The sequence below is a fragment of the Cebus imitator genome, unplaced genomic scaffold (assembly GCF_001604975.1).
Source record: "Cebus imitator isolate Cc_AM_T3 unplaced genomic scaffold, Cebus_imitator-1.0 Scaffold68, whole genome shotgun sequence".
In the NCBI taxonomy this organism is placed as follows: Eukaryota; Metazoa; Chordata; class Mammalia; order Primates; family Cebidae; genus Cebus; species Cebus imitator.
The window spans coordinates 11,329,711-11,338,519 of NW_016107383.1; the positions used below are offsets into that span (position 1 = coordinate 11,329,711).

General features: G+C 41.8%; 1 protein-coding gene across 3 annotated transcripts in view; it reads left to right on the plus strand.

Annotated features, from left to right (window-relative positions):
- The window catches only part of NSMCE2 (NSE2 (MMS21) homolog, SMC5-SMC6 complex SUMO ligase), a 273,303-nt gene that overhangs the window by 253,963 nt on the left and 10,531 nt on the right, over window positions 1–8,809 (plus strand). The gene's annotated exons all lie outside the window — the stretch shown is intronic.

Here is an 8,809-nt window from a genome sequence, read left to right on the forward strand (position 1 = left end):
GGGTTTCACCATGTTGACCAGGATGGTCTCGATCTCTTGACCTCGTGATCCACCCGCCTCGGCCTCCCAAAGTGCTGGGATTACAGGCTTGAGCCACCGCGCCTGGCCCTCAGATTTTTTTAACCCAAGAAAATTCTAGAGAAACTGTTAGATTTTGTAAGTCATAATTCTACAGTTCTCTTAAATTCTCAGTCTGTCAGATATCTATACTTCTCTAGTGTTTCTCTATTATAAAAACAACAGTAATCGAATGTCTTTCTTAGCTTGGCAAAGTCAACAAACTTAAAAAAAAAAACCACACATTTTGACAACTGATTACTACTGTACTTTTCTGGGGACATAGATGGTTGCAGGCCAGGGAATAGAATCAGAGATGATCTAAAGACATACGTGGAGTAGTTTATTTCTTGGACTGCTATGACCTCCATCATCTTCCTTTTTGGTAATTTGCTTTTGTACAGAAGTGGAACAGAGAATGTACAGTGGTATGACCTACATGGTATAATGTGACTTTCTTTCTGGAAAAGCAGTAATTAGCTCAAGGACCAAACTGTCTTATTCTAAGATGTTTGTCTTCAAAACAATCCTCTTCACTATTTTCATCTTCTTATTGTGATAAATTTGCACATGACAGTATTCAAAGCATTCTCTTATTTCAGCAACGATTCATTCACCAAACATTTATGAAGTTCCTGTACATTGCTTGGCTCATTGAGAATGTGAAGCTGAATCAGAGTTCCTTCCCTTAAGGAATCCACATTCTGGTAGGGAAGATAGAGAAGTAAACAAATGGTGACAATAGGTTCAAAAGGTACCCTGGAGTCCTAAGGAGGAATCACCTCTGTTTTGGCACATCACAGAGGAAATGCCTGAATTGAATCCTGAAGGGTGGTCAGACATTGCTAGGTGAAGAGATAGCAGCAGAAGCACAAAACAACATGGCAAATATGGGTGAACTGTAGTTAGTCTGGGATGGATGTAGGGCATAGGATTGAAGTGAGTAGAGAGGAGATGAGGATACTTAATCTGGACCAACTAATGAAGAGGCTTGCTGTTACGCTTAGAAGGCCATGGTTTTGTTCTATTAATTTTTTTTTTTTTTTTTTTTTTTTTTTTTTTTTTTTTTTTTTTTTTTTTTTTTTTTTTTTTTTTTTTTTTTTTTTTCTGAGATGGAGTTTTGCTCTTGTTGCCCAGGCTGGAGTACAATAGCAAAATTTCAGCTCACCGCAACCTCTGCCTCCCAGGTTCAAGCAATTCTCCTGTCTCAGCCTCCAAAGTAGCTGAGATTACAGGCATGTGCCACCAAACCTGGCTAATTTTTATATTTTTAGTACAGACAAGGTTTCTCTCTGTTGGTCAGGCTGCTCTCGAACTACCAACCTCAGGTGATCCTCCTGCCTTGGCCTCCCAAAGTGCTGGGATTATAGGAGTGAATCACTGCACCCAGCCGAAGGCCATAGTTTTAGAAAGATGACCAGCTGGAATAGAAAGAATAGACTGGGGCGACTGAGGCAGAGAGATGAATAAAGAACATTTTTCAGTAATCCAAATTGGAAATGCTGGGGGGTTGAAGTAGAACAGCAGCAATGAAACTGAAGAGGAGGAGACACAATATAAAGATGGAGAATGGACAAGGTATATGAGCAATTTACATGTACTGTCTTGGGTACCTGCACAGGTGATATTTACTACTCTCTAAAAGAAGAGAACATAAAAAGATGAGTGCAAAGGGGGCTCCTTATCTTCTGATCTTTGCTTTTCTTCAGACTTTACTGTGAATGTAAATAATGGAAAGTTGCAGACCTTAATGCTGGCTGATCAGACTTTTCCCATTATGTGGTTTTCCTTGTTCATTACCCAGATCAAAGAAATAGAATGGTAATCCCAGCATTTTGGGAGGCCAACGCAGGCAGATCACAAGGTCAGGAGATCGAGACCATCCTGGCCAACATGGTGAAACCCGTCTCTACTAAAATTCAAAAAATTAGCCAGGCGTGATGATATGTGCCTCTAGTCCCAGCTACTGAGGAGGCTGAGGCAGGCGAATCGCTTCAACCCAGGAGGTGGAGGTTGCGTTGAGCCGAGATTGCACCACTGCACTTCAGCCTGGCGACAAAGCAAGACTTCGTCTCAAAAAAAAACAAGAAAGAAAGCAAGAAAAGAAATAGAATGTGTGCATTCAATTTTCTGCTTTTGCTTGGTGACCTAGAGATGATCATCAAGCCCTTTCTTATAAGAGGTATTAAATGCAAGTGCTCAGTTTGGAAGTATTTTTAGTGTTATTGGTTTGAAGTGGATATCATATGACTAAATCTTAACTGACTGATTTTTGTCCTATCAGTTGAATGCACTGGGTTTTGATTATTTTAAACCTAATATTTGGACAGTATTTAATAGCTGGAGGCAAATTAATAACATGTCAGTTGAGGACAAAGGACAGGTCTGAAACAACAGTAGATAAATCATAAGCACATGATAACATGAAAGGGTATATCTTACTCAAATGTCAGCTCATTTGGAGGAAACGCTTCATTCAGTTTACTTTCGAGATCTTCAGAGGAGTGTGTCGAAAGAGCCGTGGAAGTGGAAGCAGACAGCAAAAAAACTGAAGATGCTGATCGTGCTGTGTCAGCTATCTACAGCTTGCTATTTGCCAGGAACCATGCTAAGAACTTTTCAGACATTAACTCACTTAATCCTGAGACAGTACTATGAAGTAAGTACCATTCGTAGCTCCGTTTCATAGCTGAGAAGATGATTGACACAAAGAAAGATGGAGTAATTTCCCCAAGAGCACCCAGCTAAAAAATGATAGAACCAGGCAAATCGAAGCAGGCCTGTTTCCAGAGCCCATGTTCCTAAATACTGTCATTCTCATGCCTCAATATCCTTCCCTCTTCTCATCACACCTCCCTGGAGAGCCTGGCTGAGTCATTGCCTTCTTCTAGGAGGTTCACCTTGACTCTTCTTCACCCTATTCCAGAGATACTTTTGTACTTTGTACAAAATGTATATATTTCACTTACCACGCAGGATGTAAATATTCATATCTGTCTCTCCTACCAGACCCGATTTTAGTCCTTTTTGTATCTGTACCTGGAATTTGATGCAAGTGTTCAATAAATGCAAGTCAGTTGAGTTAGCTTTACTTGAACACACAGTGCTTGTCCTCAAGGAGCTTTTGGTGTATCTGGAAAAGAAAGTTCCATTCACCTGAAACAACAGATAAGAAAGAAGATTGAGCTAAAAGAGTGTGGTATAGACCGTGGATATGATGAGATTTCAAAGAAAGGAGATTGGCCTTGGAGATTGGGTTGGGTGGATTGAGTTGCATTGGGTCAGACCGGATAGAGATCGCTTCTCCACGTACATAGACTCCGAGATTAGGATGGGTTATAGTTAAGAAAAGAAAAGGAGGAAGGACATTGATCAGAATGTTGACCTGAGGTGGCGATGAATAAAATGCTCACATTTAAGGGGGCAGTAGAGTTGTTCAGAAAATATACACGACGGATCCTCCTCATTGACTCAGATCAGACATCAGCTCCTCAGAGAGGCTGACCCTGTTCTCTCTGGAGACCTTCCCTCCGCAGCGTCTTATATATATGCATGACCTTCACAAGAGCACTTTGCTTTGTAGGTGTCTGTTCTGTGTGACTGAGCTCCCTGAAGGCCAGGATTACTTTTTGCCAAGACCAAGCATGTCTAGCACATAACAGTGGTAAAAATAATAATAATAGCAGTAACAATTTTGTAATCACAGAAGTATATAACATTGATTTTAATAAATATATGTACAAAATAAGTAACCTATTGGATCCTTATTGTATTCTAGCCATTTTTCTGATTACATTATATTAATTCAACCAGTGTTCATCAAGTATTTTTGTTGAATTTATGTTCGTTGAACTTTGCCATTTAGTGAGGGTTGTCACGTCTAGGGAATCTTTCATTATGTAGGCCCTATCTGATCATGATCTCCATCTGAATCTTGCAAAAGCTGTTCACATGCAGCAGTCTTAACTGGTGCCAGGGAGTATTGGAACTGATATGGTTTGGCTGCGTCCCCACCCAAATCTCATCTTGAATTGTAGCTCCCATAATTTCCATGTGTTGTGAGAGGGACCCAGTGGGAGATAACTGAATCATGGGGTGTTTTCCTCCTACTGTTCTCGTGGTATTGAATAAGTCTCACGATTTCTGATGGTTTGATAAGGGGAAACCCCTTTCGCTTGATTCTCATCTCTCTTGCCTGCTACCATGTAAGACGTCCTTTTGCTCTTCCTTCATCTTCTTGCATGTTTGGGAGGCCTCTCCAGCCAAGTGGAACTGTGAGTCCATTAAACCTCTTTCCTTTAAATATTACCTCGTCTTGGATGTGTCTTTATTAGCAGCGTGAGAACAGACTAATACAGAAACCTAGGATTCCGTTTCCTGCAGAAGGGAAAATGGTAACCTGGCCCAACAGACAGCTGGCAGTCAGGACAGGCCTCCAATCCCATGAAGAAACTGAGGTACAAAGCTGGACACCCAAGTGTACTGAGGAGTGGATCTCAAAGCAACACACACACACACACACACACACACACACACACACACAGAGCTCTTAATTCCAAACCAAAACAACTGAGCCTGCTGAATATCTCTTTTTCCACTTAGAGTCTAAAATGTGTCTGAGTCCACAGCTGGTATCACTGGTAGCCCCAGCTATAGGTTACTAAGTAGGAGAAACAAATCAGGAATTGGCACAGATAGATACTCACACGCTATAACTAAAGAATTTCAAACTTGGAATCAATGTGCTTTTGCATATTAGCATGGCCCCCAAATTTTCCATGCACCAGCTCAGCCTTTCCAAATAAACTGTCTTTGGAATAGTGCAAGTAAAATAATACGGGCAGTCAAATAAGCATTTCAAGCAGGCAACAAATGTTTGTAAAGTGTTTTCTTCATATGCTACTTTCATAGTTTCAAGAGAAAAGTGCTTTTAGGAAAATGTTCAGGCTTAGGCCAGGCATAGTGGCTCATGCCTACAATCCCAGAACTTTGGAAGGCCAAGGTAAGAGCGGATCCCTTGAGGCCAGGAGTTCAAGACCAGCCTCAGCAACAGTGAGACCTTGTCTCTATCAAAGAAAAAAGAAAGAAAAAAATGTTCCAGCCTAATTGAAAAAGTACATAGCAATCAAATTTGATTCCCAGCTGGCATAAAACTTTCTAACTGGTAGCCAAATTTGGGATGCCTGAAGACAGATAAGTGACTAATTCTAGGGCTGTGCGTGGCCAGTACCAAATGTATTTTCTGACCACAAGACCATGTCTGGATTCTCCTTTGTAATTACCACACAGCCTACTGTAATTTTCAAGCTTATATTTACTTCCTGCCTTTGACATGTAATTCAGGGTCCAGGGCTGCACCCCGAGCAAGAGTGAAGTCCTGTTATTTGGCTAAAACCTATAAAATCATCATTGTGTGAGGATGTGTGTATGTGTTTTTGTTGCCACGTCTGCTAAATATGTTAAGTGTAATCTTGTGAAAAATATGCCCACTCCTGCCTTGTTGGATGAGGCACTTTGCTTGTCAGATGTTTATTGAACACCTACTACCCTATGCCAAGAACTATTTTAAACTCTAGGAAACATCCATGAGCAAGAGAATGAAGGCCCTGCTTTCCTGGAAGAGAATGAGGGAGGGGGGAGTGGGAAGAAAGACAGAAAATGAGCACTTAGGGACGTGCTATGCAGAGAACAAGAGTGGTGTGATAGAGAAAGTCTGTGTGGCTGCTTTAGCTTGGGACATCAGAGAAGGCCTCACCAAGGAGATGACATTTAAACTGACATTTTAAAATGACAAGAAGGAGTAGGACAGGCACAGAGCAGGAGGAAGAGCATTCCAGAGAAGTTAGTGTTAAGACTCAAAAACAGGAGGAGCTTGGCATGTTCCAGAAACAGAAAAGGCCAGTGTGCCTTGAGCATGGTGGGAGACAGGGCAACTGAGCAGAGAGGTTGTGTATACTAGTCCGTTTTCATGCTGCTGATAAAGATGTACCCGAGACTGGGAAAAAAAAGAGGTTTAATGGACTTATGGTTTCATATGACTGGAGAAGCCTCACAATTGTGGCGGAAGGCAAAGGAGGAGCAAGTCACATTTTACATGGTGGCAGGCAAAGAGAGAAAGAGCTTGTGCAGGGAAACTCCTCTTTTTAAACCCATCAGATCTCGTGAGACTTACTCACTATCACGAGAATAGCACTGGAAAGATCTGCCCCCATGATTCCATTGCCTACCATCGGGTCCTTCCCACAATACATGGGAATTCAAGAAGAGATTTGGGTGGGGACACAGCAAAACCATATTAGGTTGTCAGGGACAGTTACACAGCACTGTCTAGGCCACTGCAAGAGTCGGATGTGGGAGGCTGTGGCCCTTGATGAGGGACACTAGTTGGGAAGCAACTGCAGAGGGCTGGGCGGGAGGCAGTGGTGGTTTGGGCCAAGGCATGAAGTAGAGAATGGGAGAAGGGGCTGGATTTGGAATATGGTTTAGAACCAGAGTCAGGAGAACCTGCCAGTGGATTGGATATGAGGAATGAAGAAAAGGGAATAACCAAGAAAGATTCCAAAGGCTTTGGCTTTGAGCAACTCAGTGGATGGTGACTGAGAAGAAGAGGACCAAAGGCAGAGCTGCTTGGCTCTTCCCTGAGTCATAACTGATAAGCCACAAAAACTGGGAACTTACATCTTGGGGTCCAGTGACCTCACTACGCCTCCCAACCAACTTTACATCACTGGAGCACGTTTACAGACCTTTGGAAATACTACTTCAAACATGTCTATGGTTTCTCCTTTTTTGATATTCATTTTGTGACATCAAAAACCACAAAAACGTATTCAAGTTACCTAACTCTACCTTGCTCCATCCCTCATGGGTGCACTGTAAATGTTAGTTCTTGTGCAGGCTTCCTGCCTCAGCACAGTGCTGGGGCACCCTGGACCCGGGCATCTGGAGGTCAAGTAGAGGTCCAAGATCAATCCATCGGTTAGAAGTTGACAGCCAGTATATGCTTCTCACAGCGTCATCTATGTATACAGAAAATAATATGACTACTTTGCTGTTTTTCTACTTAGAGTTAGGAAAATTTTATAATCTCTTTACTAAAGATTAAACTGATTTAATCCAATTATTGTTTTATTATAAGGCAAACATTTTCTACATTTGCCTTAAAAATATTGTGGGGTTGGCTGGGCATGGTGGCTCACGCCTGTAATCCTAGCACTTTGGGAGGCCGAGACAGGCAGATCACTTGAGGTCAGGCGTTCGAGACCAGCCTGGCCAACATGGTGAAACTCCGTCTCTACTAAAATTACAAAAATTAATCAGGCGTGGTGGTGGGCACCTGTAATCCCAGCTACTCGGGAGCCTGAGGAACAAGAATCACTTGAACCCGAGAGGCAGAGGTTGCAGTGAGCCAAGACTGTGCCACTGCACTCCAGCCTGGGCAACAGAGTGAGACTCCATCTCAAAATATATATATATATGGCGGGGCTTCAATTTTCTTGCTACACAATAGGAATAACAATATCATCATTCTTCATGGGTATTTTGTTAGGAATAAATGAAATAATGTAGGTGAAGTGCTTAGCACGGTAGCTGCTATATAACATTCAATACATTTCAAGTGTTATTATCAATGAAGTAACGATTTGGGAGCAGAGGAGCTCCCAGAACCAATACATAGATTTTAATATTCAAATGAATCAGTCCAAGAAAATAGAACAACAGATTGATTTATTAAACTCCTGCGTGACTTTGGACACAACCTACACTTTCTTTGGATCTCGATTTTCTCAGGTAAATGCCAGACTTAGGATAGATAACCTCGACGTAAAACTTCCATGATTCTAGTAGATGATCCATATTTTCTCCCCCATCTTCCTCTCACCAGGCTTATCACAGAGTTTTGTCTTTGGGTCATCTAAATCAGTGTAAGTGGTATTTGTTGCCAGATGTGACCTTTTGTTAGCACACTGGAGAATCCCAAGGCTAATGTCAATTTCTATAAATATAGATTGAGAGTGAGGAAATGTACTGTCTCTAGGGAAGTTTACCTGTTGAGTATCTTTCTCTTTTTAGACCCTTGGTCTGTGGTCTCTTACTCACTGGTGACATTCTTCCCTAGTCTCACTTTTGTTACCTTCTTCTTTCGTGATCACTGATGCTGGTAGCCACCTACAATTTTGAAGTTCCCCACTCAGCCTTTGCTAGTGGTTGGCATTGCATTTGAGTTGTGCCTGCTTACTTCCTCTACCTTTTGAAATTTAAAAATAGAAAATAGCAAACAAACCCGCAGTCTTTCACATCAGCTGAACTCTGTTATTCATCTAACAGATTTTCTGGTGAATTCTATGGTATAACGTATACAGTCAGAGACCAGCCATCAGTTCAGAATAAATGGTGTGCAAAATTAGCAAAGAGCTCCTTCTATTTTTACTACCAAACACGCTATCAGAAATGGGAGGCCACAGCCCACAGGAGGAGACTTTGAAAAGTGAATCCAAGAGACAGACAGCTCCTGGCATGCTCCTTGGCGTTTTTCTTTACGGGTTCAACTTTACCGAGCCATGGTGAAGAGTCAATGGACTGATAAAGGGACTCTCTTAGGAGTCTAACTCTTGCACTATGAATACCAAAGACAGGCCCTGGAAAGCGTGAAAACTCATCTAGGCATGAGCAATATAATTTCCAGAGACCCCATCCCACAGCAAACATACTATAACATGGTACACTCCCTGTTAAATACCATTTTATTTCT